This window comes from Periophthalmus magnuspinnatus, chromosome 20 (assembly GCF_009829125.3).
Source record: "Periophthalmus magnuspinnatus isolate fPerMag1 chromosome 20, fPerMag1.2.pri, whole genome shotgun sequence".
Taxonomy (NCBI): domain Eukaryota; kingdom Metazoa; phylum Chordata; class Actinopteri; order Gobiiformes; family Gobiidae; genus Periophthalmus; species Periophthalmus magnuspinnatus.
The window spans coordinates 1,433,997-1,459,884 of NC_047145.1; the positions used below are offsets into that span (position 1 = coordinate 1,433,997).

General features: G+C 43.1%; 1 pseudogene; it reads right to left on the reverse strand.

The window, feature by feature from the left end:
* LOC129457250 (uncharacterized protein K02A2.6-like) overlaps window positions 1–13,874 on the reverse strand; it is a 173,573-nt pseudogene extending 159,699 nt beyond the window's left edge.
* Between the last annotated feature and the right edge of the window lie 12,014 nt (window positions 13,875–25,888).

Sequence of the window (25,888 nt, forward strand, 5' to 3'; positions counted from 1 at the left end):
CTCTCTCGTCTCCTCTCTTGTCTCCTTTCTTGTCTCCTCTCTTGTCTCCTCTCTCGCCTCCTCTCTCCTCTCGTCTTCTCTCTTGTCTCCTCTCTCCTCTCTTGTCTTCTCTCTTGTCTCCTCTCCTCTCTCCTCTCTCGTCTCTCCTCTCGTCTCCTCTCTTCTCTCTCGTCTCTTCTCCAGTTTTATTTTCTTAATCGTTGATACTCATAGGATTCTGCAGCGTCGCGTCGTCATTTCAGCACAAATGTATAAAAACGCTCTGCTCTAGTGTGACGTGCCTCTGTCCATAGGGGGCGCCACAGCTACACGACTCTTTATCGTCACGACATTTACGGCGACATCAGCTCTGATTGGACACCACAGTTTTCGGACTTGAAATCATCTGGAGTGTTTCTTTTATTAAGTCGTTTTAGATGAATATTGTGATTTAAAAAGTGTAAATTAAAACAATGACCCACAGAGATGAGAACCATAGAGACTCAAGCTCAACAGGACGGATTTAAAGCCTCTGTCCCTGTTGTGGTTGTTGTGGGACAGTTCTAGTCTCTGCTCTGTGTTTCTTGTTTCGTGGTGTTTGAGTTCAGACACAGAAGGTCACAGATCCACCGGGGAGTCGTCGTTTTAAAATACGATTATATTTTCTGTTTGAATTATGGACGATACTGAGAACATCACCAACACTTTCCATAAGTAATAGTTAAAAAAAACATGTTTGGAGTTTATCGTATCATCATCAGTCTGTTATTATGTTCCACTGACGACAAACATCTGAGTAATGTCTGTAATAATTGTTGGCGTTACCTCAGATTTGTCTTTAGCGACTTGGAACGCAGGTCTGGGCGGAGTTTAAGGAGGTAACGTGGGAAAATAGAGTTTAAATATATTTAAAACAGAAAAAATACTGAATTATATAGAAAAAAATAGAAGAAAATCCATTTTTTTCTACATGTGAATTTCATTTTTTCCTTAGTTTTGCGTTTGTGGATTTAAAACTCTGTAAATCTGCCCAGGAATTACAGTAGATCTTGACGAATGTTCTACAGTGTGGCATTAAGCGTCTCTATCTCCATGGAGACGAACAGCTACGCTAACAGGTCAGATCAAAACAACACATGTCGTAAATGCTAAGAGATCAATTTTATGTCCCACTGTGGAACATTCTGGGCAAATGGGGGGGTTCTACGTGAATATCTAGGGAGGAAAGTTCAACAGTTACCATGGCAACGCAATTCAACAAGTTTTTAGATCTGAAAAATCAAATAAACAAAAAAAAACAAAAAAAACAAAACAAAAAACAATCAATGATCAATCCAAGTGTTCATGGTCCTGTTTAAGTTTGGGTTTCATTTTTCCTTTGAGAGTCAACTGAAAAACTGTTGGCTAATGCTAATGCTAATGCTAATGCTAAGGCTAAGGCTAAGGCTAAGGCTAAAGCTAATGCTAGCTTGTGATGTCAACTCACCTGTTGTATTTCTGCCAAGTCAGTTCTTTCTGGTCCGATTGTGTTAAAACAAAGCTCAGATTAAAGTCGACGTTGAGTAACAGACAGAGCTTCACCCCTACAGGCTCAGACACGCCCCCTACAGGCTCAGACACGCCCCCTACAGGCTCAGACACGCCCCCTACAGGCTCAGACACGCCCCCTACAGGCTCAGACACGCCCCCTATAGGCACAGACACTCTCTCTCCAGACTCTCTCTCCCTCCAGTCACTCTCTCTCTCTCTCCAGTCTCTCTCTCCCTCTCTCTCCAGCTTCTATTTCTCTCTCTGCAGTCTCTCTGCAGTCTCTCTCTCTCTGCAGTCTCTCTCTCTCTGTGTCTCTCTCTCTCTGTGTCTCTCTCTCTCTGCAGTCTCTCTCTCGCTCTCTCTGCAGTCTCTCTCTCTCACTTTCTCTCTCTCTGTGTCTCTCTCTCTTTCTCTTGGCAGTCTCTCTCTGTGTGTGTGTCTCTCTCTCTGCAGTCTCTCTGTCTCTCTGCAGTCTCTCTCTCGCTCTCTCTCTGCAGTCTCTCTCTCTCTTTCTCTCTCTCTCTGTGTGTGTGTGTCTCTCTCTCTGCAGTCTCTCTCTCTCTCTGTGTCTCTCTCTCTCTCTCTGTGTCTCTCTCTCTCTCTCTGTGTCTCTTTCTCTCTCTTTCTCTCTGCAGTCTCTCTCTCTCTGTCTCTCTCTTTCTTTCTCTTTCTGTGTGTGCGAGATGAGGACGAATGTAAAACTTTTGTCTGTGAGAGAGAGAGATAATTACACAGAATGAAGCAGAACAGTGACCCGGAGAAACACTGACACCAGACGAGAGAAACGACAAGAGAAAGAAAAGTAACTTAGATTTTTCAGACTTTTGTCTCTGAAAAACAAACTCCGACTTGACACATTAAAGTTTTATTGTTCATATTTACGGATACAGAGACTTCACAACAACTTAAAATGTCCCAGTGCCCAGCGTCCTGATTGGCTGTTGGACTGTAGACCATTGTGTCGTGCGTCCTGATTGGCTGTTGGACTTTAGACCATTGTGTCGTGCGTCCTGATTGGCTGTTGGACTGTAGACCATTGTGTCGTGCGTCCTGATTGGCTGTTGGACTGTAGACCATTGTGTCGTGCGTCCTGATTGGCTGTTGGACTGTAGACCATTGTGTCGTGCGTCCTGATTGGCTGTTGGACTGTAGACCATTGTGTCGTGCGTCCTGATTGGCTGTTGGACTGTAGACCATTGTCCATCAGTCTCCTCCGTGCCGTGTCTCCTGTCCAGTACAGAATGTGTTCAGACAAATTTACATAAACGTTGGATCTCAGTGTGACTCTGAAGTGCTGTATTTTTGCCTTGGACATGATGCACACAAGTTTTTAGATCTGAAAACTCAAGCAAAAAAACCCCAAACACCGACTGTGATCAATCCGAGTGTTCATGGTCCTGTTTAGGAGTTTGATTTTACACAAAAAGGTGAGAAACTGTTGGCTAATGCTAATGCTAATGCTAATGCTAGCTAGCTTGTGATGTAATGTTATTTAAGAGGGACAGCACAAATCAGCTCACCTGTTGTGGTCAGTTCTTTCTTTGTGTTAAAACAAAGCTCAGATTAAAGTCTAACTTGAGTAACAGACCGAGCTTCAGACAGAGCAGTGCCTCCAGTTAGCATCACACCCCCAGAATATGCAGATGACATGGCAAATAGTCACATTTTTATATAGCACTTTTCCACCTTTAAGCGTCAAAGCACAGACACAACATCAGCTGCAAAGTATCAATAGATCCACCTGCAGAAAAGTTCCGTATTGCAGCTTTAACTGTAAAAACTGTACATTCAAGTTTTATCGTTCACATTTACAGATACAACAACTTTTAAAACGTCCGAATGTCCTTTGTCCAGAGGATTTATACTGACCACAACATCACCAAAGATCAAAAAGCGACACCAAACAGAGTCTCTGGTCGTCATGGAGATTAGTGTTAAACAACGGACAGATTCTTCACGTCGAGACCGAGGCCGTGTCGACAGATTCACCTCCGTCAGCTCGACACCGCGGTTACAAGAAAAACGCTGTCACTCTGCGGTAAATATTTCACTAAAGTCCCAGTCGACTTTATACAATTTTGCGTTTGTTTACACGAGCGAGCGGCGCGTCGGTAAACAACCCCCCGAGAGACGGAACGCCACGAGAAACTCACATCGCTCTGTGCTCCGGTCTGACCCCGAACCTCAGACGCCCTCACGCTCGCACGGCCATGTTTTTTTTCTTTCACAGTGTCCTTAAAGTCTCTGTGGATAAAATATGTTATGATTATATTTGTTTATTGTGTCTGTGGTTCAGGGTTTTTTCATATTGTATTTTTGTTTTTCACTCGTCCTGTTCATTAGTTCGTGGCAGGACGTCGACAGTGACCCTCGAGAAATGTTCCAGTGTGTTTCATGTTTTTGTTGTTTCGTCTGTAACTGGACAAAAGTCTCCAGAGTGAAGACGTTTAGCAGCTTCTTCAGGTCAGATTTCTGCTGTAACTTCATCCTCCTTCTCTCTCCTCTCTCTCTCTTCAGTCTCTCTCTCTCTCTCCAGTCTCTCTCTCTCTCTCTCTCTCTCTCTCTCTCTCCAGTCTCTCTCTCTCTCTCCAGTCTCTCTCTCTTTCTCTCTCCACTCTCTCTCCAGTCTCTCTCTCTCTCGCTTTCTCTCTCTCTCAGTCTCTCTCTCTCCACTCTCTCTCTCTCTCTCTCGCTCTCCACTCTCTCTCCAGCCTCTCCCCCCTTACCTCTCTTTCTCTCTCTCCAGTCTCTCTCTCTTTCTCTCTCCTCTCTCTCTCCAGTCTCTCTCTCTTTCTCTCTCTCTCAGTCTCTCTCTCTCCACTCTCTCTCTCTCACTCTCCATTCTCTCTCCAGCCTCTCCCCCCTCTCCTCTCTTTCTCTCTCTCCAATCTCTCTCTCTTTCTCTCTCTCCTGTCTATCTCTTTCTCTCTTTCTCTCTCCAGTCCCCCCTCTCTCTCTCTCTCTCTCTCTCTCCCCAGTCCATCATTTTGATAAAACATTTGAATAATGTTCTATCAGATGTTTTAAAAATAAAATAACGTTTATTAAAAACTATTTATTAAGACCCTAAAACAGCAACATTTCGGCCGATCTGTTCACTTGAAAAGTCCCACTTGATGACATCACAGGGTGGAACGTCGCATTTTGAGCTTTGTAAATGTGACAGACTAATAATAAATGACACAAACTCACCTCCATGTGTTTGTGACGCAGTAGAACATGGATTAAAGCTCCAAGAGTCAGTTTCGTGTCATATTTAAACTCTTTATTTAACGCACGGATGTTTTTTTTTAAACACGTCAGACAAAATGGCCGACAGTTTGAACATGAATCTCAGACCCGTGAGTCTTCTTCTTCTTCTTCTTCTTCTTCTGTTTTTAAGTCGCCGCCGCGTGACCCCGGCCCGCGTGACCCCGGCCCGCGTGACCCCGGCCCGCGTGACCCCGACCCGCGTGACCCCGACCCGCGTGACCCCGACCCGCGTGACCCCGACCCGCGTGACCCCGGCCCGCGTGACCCCGGCCCGCGTGACCCCGGCCCGCGTGACCCCAGTGCAGTAAATATTACATTGGTTCTCGTGCTCATTTTTAACGCTCGAATCGACGGGGCCGGATTTGAACTGGTCCAGGGTCAGAACAGAGAGGATGATGGGAAAGAACGATGTGTGTGAGAGAGAGAGACAGAGGGACAGAGAGACAGAGGGAGAGAGAGACAGAGGGAGAGAGAGACAGAGGGAGAGAGAGAGACAGAGAGAGACAGAGGGACAGAGAGACAGAGGGAGAGAGAGACAGAGGGAGAGAGAGACAGAGAGACAGAGAGACAGAGGGAGAGAGAGACAGAGGGAGAGAGAGAGAGAGAGAGAGAGAGGGACAGAGAGACAGAGGGAGAGAGAGACAGAGGGAGAGAGAGAGAGAGAGACAGAGGGAGAGAGAGAGACAGAGAGAGAGAGAGACAGAGAGACAGAGACAGAGGGAGAGAGAGACAGAGGGAGAGAGGGAGAGAGAGAGAGGGACAGAGAGACAGAGGAAGAGAGAGACAGAGGGAGAGAGACAGAGGGAGAGAGAGACAGAGAGGAAGAGAAGTAGAAAGGGAAAGAGAGACAGAGAGACAGAGGAAGAGAGAGACAGAGGGAGAGAGAGGGAGAGAGAGGGAGAGGGAGAGAGAGACAGAGGGACAGAGAGACAGAGGAAGAGAGAGACAGAGGGAGAGAGAGGGAGAGAGAGGGAGAGGGAGAGAGAGACAGAGGGACAGAGAGACAGAGAGAGAGAGAGACAGAGGGACAGAGAGACAGAGACAGAGGGAGAGAGAGACAGAGGGAGAGAGGGAGAGAGAGAGAGGGACAGAGAGACAGAGGAAGAGAGAGACAGAGGGAGAGAGACAGAGGGAGAGAGAGACAGAGAGGAAGAGAAGTAGAAAGGGAAAGAGAGACAGAGAGACAGAGGAAGAGAGAGACAGAGGGAGAGAGAGGGAGAGAGAGGGAGAGGGAGAGAGAGACAGAGGGACAGAGAGACAGAGGAAGAGAGAGACAGAGGGAGAGAGAGGGAGAGAGAGGGAGAGGGAGAGAGAGACAGAGGGACAGAGAGACAGAGGAAGAGAGAGACAGAGGGAGAGAGAGACAGAGGAAGAGAGAGACAGAGGAAGAGAGAGACAGAGGGAGAGAGAAACAGAGGGAGAGAGAGACAGAGAGAGGGAGAGAAAGAGACAGGGGACATGGGAAGAGAGGGAAAGAGAGAGAGAGGAAAGAGGGAAAGAGAGAAACAGGGAGGGAGAGAAGGAGAAAGAGAGAAGTCAGACAGGGGAAGAAGGAGAGATAGAGAGAGAAAGAGAGAGGGAAAGAAAGGCACAGAGAGAAGAGAAGGAGGGAGAGAATTTGACAGAGGTAGAAGAAAGGGAAAGGGAGGAAAGAGAAAGAAGGAGAAAGAGAAAAGGAGACAGAGGGAAAAGGAGAGAGATAAATGTAGAGCCACAGCCCCGTCCTGTCCCTCCTGACACAGAGTCAGTGCTGACTCTGGCGTCTCGTCCCGGGGCGACTCAGAGGACGAGGCCCCTGTGTCTGTGTCTCTTTGTGGAGCTGGACTTGTTTACATCTGTCAGACGCCCTGACCTCAAACGCCTCGACGTTCACGGGTTCACTGTAGAAAAGTGAAAACAAGTTTAGAAATGTGTTCAGCCCGGGACCCCCCAGGGACCCCCGGGACCCCCGACAGACCCGGGGACTGTGGACCCTCAGAGAGAAGTGAGTCTGACAGACGGGATCATCTTAAGAACAATGGTGTTTACGTCTTTCGAGGAGGAAGTCGGAGGAGGAGTCTCGTCTCACGCGTTGCTGTAACGTCTCGTGGCGTCGGGGGCCTCTGGACTGACAGACCGGGGTGGAGGTCTCTCTGATTAAAAAGAGGGACTGGGAATCGTACTCCAACCACGGATGGGACAGTAAGGAATAATATCGTTTATCGTGATGAAAATCGTGATAATCGTCATTACGTCACCTGAATGTGCAGAAAAAAACGACTTATCCACAGAGGAGTCGACGGGGGGGACAAAGACGTCTGTTGTCCCGGGTTTTAGGGGGCCCAGAATTGGACTCTCTTCCTATTCATTTGTATTAGGGGGGCCCATGTGAGACGTCTTGCCCCATGCCCCAAAATTTCAGTTGACGGCCCTGTTCATCAGAATGTTCTCCGCTCGATCGTAGTTTTTTTTTTACGCTTCTTTAAACATGGAACTTATTCATAAAGTTAAAAACATAATTATTCATATCGTGACACCAAATTTCAGGATTGTCCCTCGACAGAAAAAAACATTCAGAGTTTGAAAATACAACAGCTGATTTTAAACTGATCCTGCTCTGACTGGACGTGAGTGACCAGTTCAGGGTCGTTCACTTCCTCCAGTTTTATCTCAGCCAGGGCCGGTTCAGACTATACGCAGACCGAGCAGCTTCTTAGGGCCCTGAGTCCAGCAGGGGGCCCCCAACAGCCTATACATTTATATTGAAAATGATATAATGTATAAAGTTTTATTGGACACAGGGCTGGTGAGTTTACAGCAGCTCAAATGTCCCCCTCAACCGATTTGTTTTAGATTTAAAGTAGTAAAATCTCTGCTGCTGCGTTTGTTTTTGAGTCGGGCAGAGGTGAGGGCAGCTCTGTGTTTACACCGGAGCGAGGACCCCGACAAAATGTAAATGTAAGAAACTGGAACACATTAAAATCCAACAGAAACAAGGAAAAAACGTCTAGAATTTCAAAAATCTCAGCCCCTTTTCTGTTGTTTTATTTTATATGTTTGTGTTCTGTTTTTGTGGCTTTAGTCGTTGTGACATTTTGGATGTTTTCAGTCTGATATAAACACAAATAATCATAAATAGTTGATCGGGGTGAGTCAGAATGTTGTTAAATGTAGATAAACAACAGTTGAGCCAGCTTTCAGGGGGCCCTTGGCTGAATCTGTCACTGGGGCCCCCTGAAAGCTGGGACCGGGCCTGGTCTCGGCTCAAATCTTCTTGAAAGAAACGCCAAAGTGATGCCAGAGGTGAAAGTCCTTACGCCTAAAGCCCATCATTAAACGGGACAGCGCTGACAGGACGCAGCCCAAACTCAAGAGGGGTCGTCTGTGAGGGTCAGCGCCGGGGGTCAGCTCTGGGGGTCAGACTGAGGGGTCAAACTCTGGGGCGCTCTGACCTTTGTAGATTAATGGAGCGGCGTCAAAGTGAGATTTTATCCGAGGCTTTAAATGTAACACGGGTCGACAGTCGTGAAATTCCCCATAATCTTAAAACACTTAACTGTGTCTCACACTTTTGTTTTTTGCTGCGGGAAGTTTGGGTTCCTCGTTGAACTTTGACCCCTGATGAAAAGACGACGTGCGGTTAAAGGAGCTGTAACGGATTTTCACCGTCTCAAAATGTGAAAAACTGATCTCGTTCATTTTAAATGGTCCAGTGTCATCCCTAATCAAACAACTAGCATGCTAACACACACTTCCTGATATTATTGGACAAGCTTTTCAATTAGAAGCAGACAGGACATAGTGGACTTATTTTGTCCTCAAGAGCTGCTCATACAAAATATTTCTGTGATTGGACAAATTTTGCTCAAATAAAAGGGGAAAAAAATCACGTACAGGAACTTTAAATATTTAATTATTTGGTCGTAAAATAAAAATAAATAAAATAAAAAAATTAGCAAAATTATAATCTCTCATATTTCCACTGCAAAATATTATTTATTTAGTCTTTAGCTTCAGATAAAATTATTCTTTCATTCGGCGGCGTCGCTCATCCAGGGTGACCCAGACAGTGGCTCAGTTGGTTGAGTGTTTGCCTGCTGATCTGAAGGTTGGTGGTTCGAATCCCTATTGGTAGAACGGTCAAATGCACTGACCTGTGAGTTGGTGGTATGATTCCAGCTCCCACAGATGAATGCTGTTGTTGTGTCCTTGGGCAAGACACTTAACCCGCCTCACTCCAGTGTTTGTGTGAAGAGGCGTTTCCTTGAGGTAAAGAGCTTTTAAATTGGTTCTAATTGTTTTGTGCTCTGCTAATTAAACGAAGTAGATGTGTGTTCAGTCTGTGGAGGTATAAACGTAGAAATAATAATAAGAAAAGTTTAATAAAATGTCATATTCAGTCAAAGAAATGAACACGTCACTCCCTTTGAGCACCAGATTACACTTTTTTATGCTTAATAGTCACATTTTTCCACCTTTAAGACTCTCAAAGTTCTTTACATCAACCACTCACATGTTCATACACCGGTGTGCGCAGACACTGAGGGCAAAGTGGGTTAAGTGTCTTGCCCAGGAACACAACAGCAGCATTCACGAAGGCTCAACCGACGATGTATTACGTCGAGAGCGGGATTCAAACCTCCAACCTTCCGCATCCACTGGACAAACACTCAACTCTTTACGAGCGCAGACGAACCACCTCGAACGACCGCGCGGGAGTGGAGTACGAAAGGGTTCAGAGGTTGAGTACAGTGGGGTGTGGCGCCCCCTGATGGCTGGGAGTATAAACTACAACGACCAGCTCATTCACACTGACACACACGAGGTCATATTCACAGAAATAAACGTCTATACTTCCATTTTCTACCGTTTATCTGGGGTCGGGTCACGGGGGGAACAGTCTAAGCGGGGACTCCCAGACTTCCCTCACCCCAGACACTTCCTCCAGCTTCTCCGTTAAACACGAACGACTCAATCCGCTCTGCACGTCATGAAAAAGTGAGTTTCCGTGTTTTTCTCCATAGCGACAGACAGATTCTTACCGACGGGTGAATAATTTGAGGCTGTACCAACTCGCGCCAACTCACACATAAAGCACCATGTTTATCGGAGTTAAAGTGAGCGTTTCCGCAGCGAGAATGACTGCGTCGGTTCGTTTCGTGTCATTCGGGGACGTGAGCGCTGGCGTCTCTGAAATAAACTCGGTCAGATCGGTTGTGTAATGTTTGTGTGTGGTTCTTATCACGGACATAGGCTGAGATTACAGAGGGGTGTGTCCGACGTGGGCAGAAAACCAAACGCCGGAATAGAGTTGTTTTATCCAACTGAAGCCGCAAGAAAAGCACTTTAAGGCGACGCGTTTGTCATCACGTTGTTTGTAACTGATCTGAGCCGAACGAGCCACAACTCGACTAAATAAACTAACGCAAAACACGAGGAAAACCCAACGCTCAAGAGATAAAACACTCGCTTCATAATCAATCTTTGTAATGGTTAAAATGGGTTTTGCGTTTGTCGTAAGGTAAAAAAAATACTACCACTTGTGTTATATCTCCCCTTACTTCTTAGGTAAGATAATGAAGAGAAGGAATCTTGGAACAACGGAATTTATTACCTCGTGTGGCAGGCATGAACACACGAGGACTCGGTGTAACAGCGCAGTAATACATACAATGTTGTGCGTTTAGTAATACGTAACTACAGTTACCAGAGAGGGTCAAAATATATAACATCTCCTCCCCCCTTACATAAGATGGACCAGGGATTTAAAACATTCATTGCCCCAAACACATTTGTATTACATCGTAACATTAATAAACAAATCAGATGCAGATAGGTAACATGTCAACACTATAGAACATAGTAACTAGTAAACACATTGTTCACTATAAAGCTATAAGTTTAACTTTGTAGGTGGTCGTCTATCACGTACAGGATAGCGACGCTCTACAGACACATCAACTTTTTCATTGGTTGGACTAGGCTCTGGTACAGATGTGACACTTTGTTTTTCTACGTTGTCTGAAAGAGAAACATCTACAGTAGGACTGACTGGTTTTGACATTTCTACAGGTAAGTAGCATGGTTCAGGTACAAATACATTCGCATTTTTCTCAGAATCAACAGACAGTTCTTGAGTAGTGTTAGGTGTTTTTAAAAGTTGGTCCACATGGCGGCGCCAAACTCCATCAGCTGTCTGGACAGTGTAGGAGACAGGGCCAGTTTGGGCAATGACAGTGGCAGGAGCCCACTTTACCTTACTCTGGTAGTTTCTAGCCAGCACTGAATCTCCAGGTACGAACACTCGATCTTTTGCATGAATGTCTCTGTACTTTACTTGTTTTCGTTGGTCTGCCTGAACAATGTCTTTTACTGTTAGAGGTTTTAGAAGGTCCAAGCTGGTTCGAAGTTCTCTGTTGAACATGAGGCTTGCAGGAGATGCCTTGGTGGTGTAGTGTGAAGAGGTGTGGTACTTGAGAAGAAACTCATGCAGCCTTTGGTGCAGAGTGCCTTGTCCTTGTGAGGCTTTCAGTGCATGTTTGAGAGTCTGCACAAACCTCTCTGCTAACCCGTTTGTTGCAGGGTGGTATGGAGCCGACTTAATGTGTTGAACTCCATTTGCTTGCAGAAAATCAGACATTTCTTTTGACACGAGTTGGGGACTGTTGTCTGAGATGAGCTGAACAGGAGCCCCAAAACGGCTAAACATCTCTCCAAGCTCCTCAACAGTCTTTTCTGATGTAGTGGATTTCATGATAGCTACCTCTGGCCACTTGCTGTGAGCATCGACAGCGATCAGGAACATTCGGTCCTCAAATGGACCTGCAAAGTCTACGTGAATGCGGTACCAAGGGTCCTGTGGAAAGTCCCATGGATGCAGGGGCGCTGCAGGTGGGTTGTTACGAGTCTTTTGACAAGATGAACAACTTTTGGCCATGTTTTCTATTTGTTTGTCTAATCCTGGCCACCAAAAATAGCTCCTAGCCATTTCCTTCATTTTCACTATCCCACTGTGACCTGCATGCAGCTGCTCTAACATTTTAGCACGCAGTGACTGTGGAATGATAACCCGCCTTCCCCACAGCAGACAACCTGACTGAACAGAAAGCTCCCACCTTCTATCAATAAAAGGTTTGAGAGCGGAGCTATCACCTTTCGATTGTCCTTTAATTACCATGTCCATGACTACTGACAGGTCAGGGTCATTTCTGGTCGCCTTTTTCACTTGGGCAGCTGAAACTGGTGCCTTTTCCATGTTTTTGAAATAGAAAATGTCCACTGTGTTAGGTTCATGTTTGGTAACAGGGAGTGGTAACCTGGAAAGTCCATCTGCGTTGCAATGATAATCAGATTTGCGATACTTTATGTCATATGAGTGAGCTGATAACAACAAAGCCCACCTTTGAAGACGTGAAGCTGCAAGCGATGGTATTCCTGTGTGCGGTCCCAAGATCGTTGTCAGGGGTCTGTGATCTGTTAAAAGAGTAAACCTCCTTCCATACAAATATTGGTGGAATTTCCTCACTCCAAAAATGATGCTCAGTGCCTCTCGTTCCAACTGAGCATAGTTAGACTCTGCCTTGTTCAATGTCCTAGAGGCAAATGCAATTGGTTTTTCCTCACCATTTGAAAATGTGTGTGAGATGACGGCACCCACTCCATAGGTGACGCGTCACAGGCCAGTTGGATTGGAAGTGAGGGATTGAAGTGTGTGAGAACCTATGAAGTGGTGAGTGCCTTCTTTGTATTCTGAAAAGCTTTTTCACAGTCATTTGTCCATTTCCATTTCTTGTCTTGACATAAAAGTTCATGTAACGGCTTTAACAGTGATGCAAGGTTAGGTATAAACCGTCCATAGTAGTTCAAGAGGCCTAGAAAAGATCTCAGCTGACTCACATTTTCAGGCGAGGGTGCATCTACAATAGCCGCTATCTTTGAAGGAGCTGTGTGTAGGCCTTTTTCATCAATAACATGTCCTAGGTACTCCACAGATGGTCTCAAGAACTCACATTTCTCCTTGCGAACTCTGAGTCCATACTGTTGTAGCCTCTGCAATGTAGCATCCAGGTTGCAAAGATGCTCTTCGTCGTTTGCACCTGTGCAGAGAATATCATCCAAATAACACTGTACTCCTTGCAATCCACTCAGGATCTGATCCATGGCCCGCAGAAACAGAGCCGGGGCCGATGTGATGCCAAAAGGTAATCTGCAATACCTGAAAAGTCCTTTTTGTGTATTAATCGTTAGCAACTCAGGTGATTGTTCATCCACATGCATTTGCAGATAAGCCTGGTTAAGGTTAATTTTTCTGAACTTTTGACCTCCGCTGAGACCTGCAAACAAATCTTCAATTAAAGGCAGTGGATATTGCTCTACACTGAGCAATGGGTTTATTCCTCCATTCTTTTTGGGAACTGGCAGGATTGGGGTGGCCCACTCACTGGTTGTGACAGGCTCCAAGACTCCACTTTTAACTAAAGAGTCCAGATCTGCTTCAACTTTATCACGTATCACATAAGGCACTGTTCTGGCTTTCATGAACACAGGTTTGCTTCCTGGTTTGATGTGAAGTTTCATAATGATTTCTTTCATGCTGCCTAATTCGTCACGAAAAACCTCCTCATTTTTGTCTAGGATGGCTTGCAGTTGTGAAGAACCATTAGAAAGCCAGCGAATTTCTTGCCAGTCAAGACGTAGCGTTTTCAACCACACACGTCCCATAATGGGAGCAAAGTTTCCCTTGGTGACATACACTGGAAGTTTGGCCGTTTGGTTATTACACCGGACAATAATATCGGTCATTCCTTTCATGCGCACCTTGTGCCCAGTGTATACTTTGAACACTGTGTCAGATGGGTGTAAGGGAAGGTGACTCATACACTGCTTGTAAACATTATATGACACAAGTGATGCCTTTGACCCTGTGTCTATCTGCATTTTGACTGGATGACCCTCCAACTTAGGTTTGGCCCAGTAGCAATCTGCACTTTCATCCATACTCATTACATGTACTGCGTTCACTATGCTGTTTTCTTCAGAGGAAGAGCTTTGGCTATACTCTACTGCATTTACATGTTTTTTCTTTTTGAATTTGTCATACTCTCTTTTATCCTTTTTCTTTGCTTTGTCTGTGCCTTTTTCATTTCGACAGGCACGCTCTACATGTCCTCTCTTCCCACACTGACGACAGTCCATTTCTTTGCACCAGCAGGCAGAAGCATGGTGACCTGGTTTACCACACCTAAAAACGTCCATACCTGGCATTCGCATACCTTTCTAAGTACGTTAGGTAAGTTATATAAGTTACGTAAATTACGTAAGTTACGCAAATTACCTAAGTTATTTTTAATTATTTATTGTAGAACGTGAAAAATCAAGGTGTAGTCGTTGCAGCCGTTTATTTTTCTTTAGATTGAATGGAGTAAGGAATTAACGTTTCCCTTGACTAATATATATATATATATATATATATATATATATATATATATATATATATATATATATATATATATATATATATATATATATATATATATATATATATATATATATATGTGTAAATGAAAAAAAAATGTAGTTTTTTTTTTCATTTATTTATGTTTACATTCATAGTCTATAAACCAGAGAACACAGCTATTTGGTATTTGAGCCAGGTTAAATCTGATCTTTTGCTAAACCACTTTAATACCAGTAGAGGGCGTGGATACAAAACAAAACAAATAAAACAAAGGGATGAATGATGAGAACCATAAACCTATTTTTTTTTTTTTTTATAAAAAAAAAAAAAAACTAAACTAAAAGCAAAGAAGAAAAAACTTGCAAAGTTGAATGAAATCAGGAGGTGACGGCTTCAAACTGGATAGTGTTAATAATCTTTCACCAAACACAGTTACCTCCGCACTTTGGATAACGAGGTTTTTTTTATTTTATTTTTTTTTATTTATTTATTTATTTTATTTATTTACTTATTTTTCCCTCAGATCTCCTCTCTACAGCTACCACTATAACCGGTAACTTGTCACCGGACAGCACGGACTCCCTGGAGTGGATAAAGATTATTCTAATCATTTACAATTGTATCACCAAACTGAAGTAAGATAAAATATAAACATAGTGAGAATGTAGGGTTTTTTTTACGATTTACAATCCTACACATTATTTAATTTTGTACATTTTAAAGTTGAAGAAACTCTCTTTATACAGTACAGGTTTTTTTTTTTTTATTATTTATTTTGCCAATCGCTCATACGCACGTTTACGGATCGACTCCCATACCAGGAGTCGAACCCGGGCCGCCTGGATGAAAGCCAGGAATCTTAAACGCGAGACCATATGGGACTGTGACTCGTATGGTCACAGTCCCGTATGGTTACTGTGACTCACCAGACCGTACTATTTTAGACGTGTAGTGTATATTGTGAACGCGTTCATAACGCATCTTCCAGACACTGTTCCGTGGGGAGTTTGGAGTCGAACCCGGGCTGCCTGGATGAAAACTAGGAGTTATAACCACTAGAACGCTGCGGTACTTTTGTAAGTACGGAAGTACGCGACCGAGGACACGGTGGATGTTTGTACAAATTAAAATAGAGGCATCTCGGACCTGGAGCGGTTCGTGGATTCGAGTGAAGATCTAATGATGGACTCAGGAGCAGAGGACCTGATGTTTTGATGGACTGGATGCTGTTCCTGATCGGTAAGCGTAGTTTATTCTGCTATTGACTTAATTGTGGGTCAAATATATCATGTGTAATCATTAGCATTAACTAGCCAAGCTGCTCCCCCCTCCCCGACCACCACCAATCATCACACACACTGTCACAGAATGACTGTCACACTGTACAATAATGTACAGTTTGTTCTTAGTTTCCAGTGTGTTTGTTTACATTTTGAAGTGTGTGTGTTTGTTCACCATTTGCAATGTGTGGTTTGTAAATATATATTTATTTTGACCCATACCACTTGTTTTGAATATATTTTATATACAAATACACATTATATATTGTGTTTTGATATGGTATGTAAATGTGCAGTAATAGAGCAGCTGTGCAGATACAGATTCCTCTGTGTGTGTTGGTCGTTGACTGTCACTAGTTTATGAGTTGTAAAAATGAAATGATCGTGTCATATACTGAAAAAGAGTTAACAGACTGTCTCCCAGACACAGTAGGACAATCTCACTCAGTCACAGCAAAAGCTTCACACAATGGCTTTTACTAATAATACAAGTCAGAGCTTTATCATAAAAATGTTAAGTGTGTTTTCAACATTGGAGTTTACATTTGTCTTGGTTTGGTTGAAGCTCATGTTTTGCCATAGTTAAAATTAAATATTTATACTTCCAATAGCATTAACATACGACACAGGTCATGAGCAAGACTTTTGTCATTTTCATTGTATAAGTGGATAAAGCACTTAATTAAAAGTCTTATAACACAAATGTAAATGTGGTAATTTGATTCTTTTAATAAACCATTTAACTTGGATGGATGTGATGCAGCATGACCACAGTGACCACGTCTGATGACCACAGTGTGCACGTCTGATGTCGCTCACAGTGGTCCATGGGACCGCTCAGGGGGTTTGTGTGTTTGCTCAGACTCGTGAAAAATTAGAGGGAACATTGCTTGGGGGTGTGATATAAGTACTTGGGGGTGTGATATAAGTAGTTGGGGGTGTGATATCAAGTACTTGGGGTTGTGATATGAGTACTAAGGGTTGTGATATTAAGTACTTGGGGCTGTGATATTAAGTACTTGGGGTGTGATATAAGTACTTGGGGCTGTGATATTAAGTACTTGGGGTGTGATATAAGTACTTGGGGCTGTGATATTAAGTACTTGGGGTGTGATATAAGTACTTTGGGGTGTGATGTAAGTACTTGGGGGTGTGATAGAAGTACTTGGGGGTGTGATAGAAGTACTTGGGGCTGTGATATTAAGTACTTGGGGTGTGATATAAGTACTTTGGGATGTGATGTAAGTACTTGGGGGTGTGATATAAGTACTTGGGGGTGTGATATTAAGTACTTGGGGTGTGATATAAGTACTTGGGGGTGTGATATTAAGTACTTGGGGTGTGATATAAGTACTTGGGGGTGTGATATTAAGTACTTGGGGGTGTGATATTAAGTACTTGGGGTGTGATATAAGTACTTTGGGGTGTGATGTAAGTACTTGGGGGTGTGATAGAAGTACTTGGGGGTGTGATAGAAGTACTTGGGGCTGTGATATTAAGTACTTGGGGTGTGATATAAGTACTTTGGGGTGTGATATAAGTACTTGGGGGTGTGATATAAGTACTTGGGGGTGTGATATAAGTACTTGGGGTGTGATATAAGTACTTGGGGGTGTGATATAAGTACTTGGGGTGTGATATAAGTACTTGGGGCTGTGATATTAAGTACTTGGGGTGTGATATAAGTACTTGGGGGTGTGATATTAAGTACTTGGGGTGTGATATAAGTACTTGGGGCTGTGATATTAAGTACTTGGGGTGTGATATAAGTACTTGGGGGTGTGATATTAAGTACTTGGGGTGTGATATAAGTACTTGGGGGTGTGATATTAAGTACTTGGGGTGTGATATAAGTACTTGGGGGTGTGATATTAAGTACTTGGGGGTGTGATATTAAGTACTTGGGGTGTGATATAAGTACTTTGGGGTGTGATGTAAGTACTTGGGGGTGTGATAGAAGTACTTGGGGGTGTGATAGAAGTACTTGGGGCTGTGATATTAAGTACTTGGGGTGTGATATAAGTACTTTGGGATGTGATGTAAGTACTTGGGGGTGTGATATAAGTACTTGGGGTGTGATATAAGTACTTGGGGGTGTGATATAAGTACTTGGGGGTGTGATATAAGTACTTGGGGTGTGATATAAGTACTTGGGGGTGTGATATAAGTACTTGGGGTGTGATATAAGTACTTGGGGCTGTGATATTAAGTACTTGGGGTGTGATATAAGTACTTGGGGGTGTGATATTAAGTACTTGGGGTGTGATATAAGTACTTGGGGCTGTGATATTAAGTACTTGGGGTGTGATATAAGTACTTGGGGGTGTGATATTAAGTACTTGGGGTGTGATATAAGTACTTGGGGGTGTGATATTAAGTACTTGGGGGTGTGATATTAAGTACTTGGGGTGTGATATAAGTACTTTGGGGTGTGATGTAAGTACTTGGGGGTGTGATAGAAGTACTTGGGGGTGTGATAGAAGTACTTGGGGCTGTGATATTAAGTACTTGGGGTGTGATATAAGTACTTTGGGATGTGATGTAAGTACTTGGGGGTGTGATATAAGTACTTGGGGTGTGATATAAGTACTTGGGGGTGTGATATAAGTACTTGGGGGTGTGATATAAGTACTTGGGGTGTGATATAAGTACTTGGGGGTGTGATATAAGTACTTGGGGTGTGATATAAGTACTTGGGGGTGTGATATAAGTACTTGGGGTGTGATATAAGTACTTGGGGCTGTGATATTAAGTACTTGGGGTGTGATATAAGTACTTGGGGCTGTGATATTAAGTACTTGGGGTGTGATATAAGTACTTGGGGCTGTGATATTAAGTACTTGGGGTGTGATATAAGTACTTGGGGCTGTGATATTAAGTACTTGGGGTGTGATATAAGTACTTTGGGGTGTGATGTAAGTACTTGGGGCTGTGATATTAAGTACTTGGGGTGTGATATAAGTACTTGGGGCTGTGATATTAAGTACTTGGGGTGTGATATAAGTACTTGGGGTGTGATATAAGTACTTTGGGATGTGATGTAAGTACTTGGGGGTGTGATAGAAGTACTTGGGGGTGTGATATAAGTACTTGGGGTGTGATATAAGTACTTGGGGCTGTGATATTAAGTACTTGGGGTGTGATATAAGTACTTGTGGCTGTGATATTAAGTACTTGGGGTGTGATATAAGTACTTTGGGGTGTGATGTAAGTACTTGGGGCTGTGATATTAAGTACTTGGGGTGTGATATAAGTACTTGGGGCTGTGATATTAAGTACTTGGGGTGTGATATAAGTACTTGGGGCTGTGATATTAAGTACTTGGGGTGTGATATAAGTACTTTGGGATGTGATGTAAGTACTTGGGGGTGTGATATAAGTACTTGGGGTGTGATATAAGTACTTTGGGATGTGATGTAAGTACTTGGGGGTGTGATATTACGTACTTGGGCGTGTGATGTAAGTACTTGGGGGTGTGATATAAGTACTTGGGGGTGTGATATAAGTACTTGGGGGTGTGATATAAGTACTTGGGGGTGTGATATAAGTACTTGGGGGTGTGATATAAGTACTTGGGGGTGTGATATAAGTACTTGGGGTGTGATATAAGTACTTGGGGGTGTGATATAAGTACTTGGGGGTGTGATATAAGTACTTGGGGGTGTGATATAAGTACTTGGGGTGTGATATAAGTACTTGGGGGTGTGATATAAGTACTTGGGGGTGTGATATAAGTACTTGGGGGTGTGATATAAGTACTTGGGGGTGTGATATAAGTACTTGGGGGTGTGATATAAGTACTTGGGGTGTGATATAAGTTCTTGGGGGTGTGATATAAGTTCTTGGGGGTGTGATATTAAGTACTTGGGGGTGTGATATTAAGTACTTGGGGTGTGATATTAAGTACTTGGGGTGTGATATTAAGTACTTGGGGTGTGATATAAGTTCTTGGGTGACACATGGAGAGATCCTGACTGCTTGGTTTGTGTTTGCAGATATCACACACTCTCCTCCAGCCCATGTTCCAGCTCAGACCTGCCTTTATCTCAGCTCAAGCTGCTCTGGCAAGAAGCATCCTTCAAATGGTCAAGTGACTGGTCAGTATTTTGTATGCTGTTGTTAATAACAGTTAAATGTCTTGTTTGTAACCATATGATTTGAATTAGGCCTAGTGTTAAAGGCCCCATATGACACTAGATTCAGATCTGTTATAATGTTGTTTACTCATCACAAACAGACCTGGAGTTGTGTTTTGTTTCATTCACATGTTTAACACACAAACCCTGCAGATTTAGACTGAGTTCTTCTGTGAAACAGAAAACACTCTATTCCACCTTGTGATGTCATGTGGTAATACAGGAAGTGCTCCACTGTTTTTAAACTCCAAACACCTTCATTAGAATCATTTGGATGATTTCAACCCCGGAATTGCCAATTTCTACTGAACAAAAGATAAAAGGTAGCTTCATGACATCACAAGGTGGAACAGAGCATTTTGAGCTTTGGAGATGTAGACATAGATGTAGAGTACTCAAATGTGTGAATGTAACAAGATGTAACTCTCGGTATGTTTCTGATGAGGTTACATTATAACACGACTTAAAGCTCACAAGAGTCAATTTTGGATAATATAGGACCTTTAACATTTCTGGAGTTGTTAGATGTTTGGTTTTAAAGTCTCTGCACTGTTGTTTGGACAAATGTAGGAACACCTGATGGATCCACTACTTGGAGCAGTGGTAGCTCAGTTCAGTATACAGTATACATCCGTAGAGTACGCGCAGTATTAAGATGCAGTGTGGGAATTTTGCCATCAATAGTTAAGCTCAGTTGGTGTTGCTGATGTGGTGAGGACCCCCAAGGCAAATTCTGCTTAAGGCGCACTGAAGGATAGGGCTGGCCCTGCATGTACTACATGAAATGTATATTATGGGCGGTTGTCAGATTGGGGGCCCTCTTGTGTCCTCGGGGCCCTAAGCAACTACTCAGTCCGGTTATAGTCACACTATGAGGGTCTGAGGGTCTTGTGGTCACAGTCAGTTGTTGTAAAGATGCTAACGTGTTTCTCAACTTTTTACAGCTAATTGGTAATTGCACTTATAGTCCTCCACAGCAGCAGCAAACACAGAGTAGTTCAGTCAAATGCGTTAGACCGTTCCACTCAGAGTATCACATGATTTACTGTATGCCACTGCTAAATGTTAGTTAGTTACTTTATTGTCCCCGAGGGGAAATTTGTCTTCACAGTCAAAAACACAGAGAAAAACGCCATACATACATACAATGCCACACAAACACATCACATATATTGGACAAACACAAAGGCAGGTAATTGACATTGTAAAAGTGCATAATGATAATTAGAGTTCCGTAGTCTATAAATTGTTCAAGTTAATAATGGCTGTGGGTATGAGACTATTTTTGAAGCGTGCTTTGTTACATCTGAGAGTCCTGTATCGTCGTCCTGAAGGCAGTAGAGTAAAGTACCGGTGCAGTGGGTGAGTGTGGTCCTGTGTTATTGTCTGTGCTATACGAGTGATGGCTTTAGAGTTTAACTGTGACAGACTGGGAGTAGGGAGACCAATGATTTTTGATGCTAGGTGGGTTATTTTTGTAAATGAATTACGGTTTTTAACTGTGAGCATGGTAAGAAAACATGGTGAGCAGTACAGTAGGACAGGTTGGATGATGCTGGTGTACAGAATAAGCAGTAGATGTGGTGAAACATGGAGTCCTTTTAACTTACGGATAACAGAAAGTCTTTGATTGCATCTTTTTGAAATGTCCAGAGTGTGAAAGTCAAAAGTCAGTTTATGATCAATTGTGAGTCCAAGATATTTGAAATGTTCAACAGTGTCTATTGTGATATTGTCAATACTGGTAGGGTCAAATATTCCCGGGCCAAAGGTCATTTCTTGTGTTTTCTTGAGGTTGAGTTGAAGATGATTTTCTTTACACCATGTGGTGAAGTGTGATACAGAGTTCTGATATTGTCCAAGTGATGTGCTGTCTGAGAGAAGTCCTAATATAGCTGTGTCATCTGCATATTTAATGTATACTGTTCCAGGTGATGGGCTGGTGCAGTCATTTGTATATAAAGTATATAGGAATGGACTTAGTACACAGCCCTGTGGCGCTCCGGTGTTGGTGGTAAGAGGGGCTGTGATTGCATTATTAACTCTGACAGCCTGTTGTCTGTTTGAAAGAAAGCTGTGTATTATTTGAATGAGTCGTGATGGAACCTGGAGTTGGTTCAGTTTTGATATGAGTCTATGGCGTTGAATTGTGTTGAAAGCGGAGCTGAAGTCTGCAAAGAGAATCCGTGCTGAAGTGCCAGGAGAGTCCAGATGTTCCAGAAGAAGATGCAGCAGGCAGGCCACAGCGTCTTCCGTCCCTCTCCTGGCCTTATAGGCAAATTGAAGTGGATCCAGTTGCTGTCTGACGACTGGTACAATTATTCCAAGAAGTAGGTGTTCTAGGCATTTCATGATCAAGGATGTTAGGGCTATTGGTCTGTAATCATTTAGTTCTTTGGGTCTGTTTTTTTTGGGTACTGGGATGATAGTGGCTTTTTTCCACAGTGAGGGAATCTTGCAGCTGTCATACACCTCACTGAAGAGAGAGTGAATCACTGGTGCCAGTTCAGATGCACAGGTTTTCAGCATCCTCCCAGATATGCCGTCTGGTCCTGGTGCTTTTCCGGGCTTGCACCTTTTCAACTGGCCACGAACGTCCTCGACTGTGAAAGGAGCCACATCCCCAGGATCCAGAGGAGGGAGATTGTTCAGTTCATTGACACACTCCTGTGAAAAGTCATGTGTGTTGAATCTATTGAAAAAGATGTTTAGGTCGTTACCCAACTCTATTGATGTTACCGATTGGGATTTGGGAGGACCCCCGGTGAGAGTCTTAACCATCTGGAATGCCTGTCTGGTGTTCATATTGCCAAAATTTTGCTCTATCTTTTTTTTGTATCTATGCTTAGCATTGAAAACCTCATTCTTTATTGAGCGGTTTGCTGTTCTGAGTGCACCCTCATCTTTGGACATATAGGCCTTGTGCTTGTCTTCAAGGCACTTCTTAAATTGCGAAGTTATCCATGGCCTAGAGTTAGGGTACTTTTTAATAGTTTTCACTGGAATGGTGGTACCAATACAAAAGTTAATATAGTCCGTGATTGTTATTACTTTGTCATCCAGATCCCCCTCAAATACGTCCCAATCTGTACATGCCAGTGAACCTTGGAGTTGAGCAATACCCTCCTCCGTCCATTGTGGGGCAGTGTAAGTCTGAGGTTTGCTTCGCTTCAGTTCCTGTCTGTAGGCAGGAAGTAAACAGATCACATTATGGTCTGCAAGTCCAAGCGGAGGGTATGAGCGGGCTCGAAATGCGTTTGCTATGTTCCCATAGCATAAATCCAGTATGTTTCCCCTTCTAGTTGGTAAATCCACGTACTGCTCAAACGAAGGCAGAGCACGATCCAGTCTGCAGTTGTTGTAATCTCCCATAATAAAAACAGGAGCACCGGGATACTTGGCTAGCATAGTGTTAGCTTCTCCGGCTACAGCTTCGGCCGCTCTGTTGTAGTTTGAGTCAGGTGGGATGTACACACAACTTACAACAATAGCAGGGAATTCCCGTGGAAGGTAGAAGGGACGCAGTGATATTGCGAGCATTTCTAGATCCGGGGTGCATGAGATGTGATGTACTTTTATATTGCTACACCACCGATCATTGATGTAAATACACACTCCCCCTCCTCTTGTCTTGCCCGACTTAGTTGTTCTGTCTGCTCTGATGAGGGTGAAATTGTCCAAACTCACCTCTTCCTCCGACACAGAGTTGTCCAGCCAAGTCTCTGTTAGGGCAATGATGCAGATATCCCTAAAGGCCCGCTCGAACCGGCATCGGGCATGCAACAGGTCCATTTTGTTGCGAAGTGATCGGACATTTGCCAGAATGATAGATGGTAGAGGTGGTTTGAAAGGGCGTCTTCTCAGTCGACTTCGGATTCCTCCACGTTTTCCCCTTTTCCTCGGTCGAAGCTCCCTTTCCAACTCTATGGCTGGTTTGACGTGACATGGTGGGGAGCTCCGAAGGGACATAAGTTCCAATCTGCTATAGGTGAGTAGCTTGTCACCAGTAGCCGTCTTTATTCCGAAGCACTCACAGTGAAGAAGTAGCGTTACAGATACACAGATTATGATTAGGCACTTGTATTTTGTCATTTTCGCTGGTATGCAAAACAGACGAGGCGTTTACGTGTAGAGACTGTGCTGTCGCAGCAGAGCGTGCGCCATAGATGTGTAAATGTAAAACACAGTACATGTGATTCACAAAGAGAGGCTCATTAAAATGTGGTCTGTGATGATATTTTTGACCTTGATGCTCACTCAGAGGTTTTGATAATTGATGCTGTTGTTATTTTGAGGTTTAACAACAAAATATATTTGACATTTATTTTAATAAGAGGATAAACCCCTTAAGATGATATATATCCTCAAATACACATATATTATTGTGCTTATCCAGGCATCTCAAATAATAAGTAAAAGTAAGTCTTATTTATGTGTTATTACTCACACTTCCAGAATAACAAAACTAAATAAAGGAGAGATTGTGGCATTTGCAAAAAATGAATTTAACTGAACATATTAAATTATAAAGAGTAAATGTGTTAATAAGAAATCAGTCCCATCTCCATGTTACTTTTGCACTATGTCACTTTTCTGATGGAGGGTATTCCATCTTTTTCCCTGTAATGTTCCACATTAAACTTATCACTGTCACATTTAGTTCAAAGTGTATTTGCTTTTTATTGCAAAAAAGCATGTATTCTGACTGTCAGCATGGTCACCTCTCAATAGCTCTCATAAAACTTAATCTAATAAAACTTAAATCAATGTTGTTAGTTCTTTAATGTTCCAATTAGATTAACACTCATTGTAAGAAACATTTCTCTGAAGTTGCAACAAAAAACCTTCCCCTTGTAATTATGACTATTGTCTTGTGCTTCCTCATGCTACCGTGAAGTCAGACTACAACCACAAGACCGAGTCTGTCCAAGCGTCCTAATTGATTTGAGGTCAGATTGTGAGGTGTCTGTTTCCATATAAAAGGTGCAGGAGTCAGGACTCAGTCACATCAAACCACAGACATGAAGACTGTGCTGCTGCCTGCTGCTCTTGTGGCTGCTCTGCTCTGCTCTGTGAGGGCAGTCCCCGTCCCAGGACCAGTGCCCTACCACGCCTTCTGCCGATCCATATGGTGAGTCTATTTTCATTTTTATTTTATTTTAAACTCCTCTTTAGTTTGGATGTTAACTTAATTTAAAGTGTATTTCATCTGCAGTTTGGGTCTTTTTTTGGGTGATTTCTTATAGTTACAGCTATACTGTAGCAATGGCCTGGTCCTATTTAAGACCTGGTTTACCCTTAGTTAAAATAGATCTGTTTTTAGACCTGGTTTAGATCTGGTATGAGAACCAGTGCAGTACAACATTTATAGCCAAAGTTAATTTGCAGTGTTCATTTTTAACATAAAAATTAATAAAAAATAAAATAAAAATCACATTATAATTTTGACCTTTTGGCAAAGCTTTAAATCTGGTTCAGGTTCAGTCCTTGTTCAGTCTGTGTTTATGTTAAGTCTTGGTTTAGACCTGGTTAGGTCCTAGGTTTAGTCCTGGTTTAGTTTTGGTTTTGACCCAGTTCTGTAAATTGTCTGAATTGTTGTTTTCAAACCCAGGCTGTTTGCGACCCCATGTGCAGTGATCAGCAGCACACTGGAGCAGCAGATCGAGGTCCTCAGTCCTGCAGTCGGATGTCAAAACTGTCTTTACAATGTGAGTATTATTAAAATGAAAGATAAAATGTTTATATTTAAACCCAAAGTAGATGAAGCTATTCACATCCCCCTCCTCCTCCTCAGCTGGTATCAGTGACTCCTCTGGCGATCATGGCCAACCACACCTCAGCAGACAGACTCACAACCGAATCTCTTAGTTTCAAATTCGTGCCCACTGTTTTAACTGGGGGCTGCAGGGTCTCTGTAAGTATGTCCCACAGTATTTATATGTTATTTAATATTTATTTAAATTATTAGAGTTTGTTATACTTGACAGGCCAACTCCCAGTCCAATGGATTCACCAGTCTGCTGGACAACGGTCTCAACTACTGCAACCTGTACACTCTGCTCTCAAGTCAGACATCTTACCTTCTACATAATATGGTTTCATATTGATAATTATGTTTTGATTATGATGTATTTATTTATTGTTATTTTTTTTTGCATTTTCTGTTGCAGCCAGTGGTCTTGCTGCGCACCCAGACTTTATGGAGATGACAAACGAGTGGGCTTGCCTCGGCTACGGACTGGCCACGTGTAAATGATGTGGAAAAATATAATTGA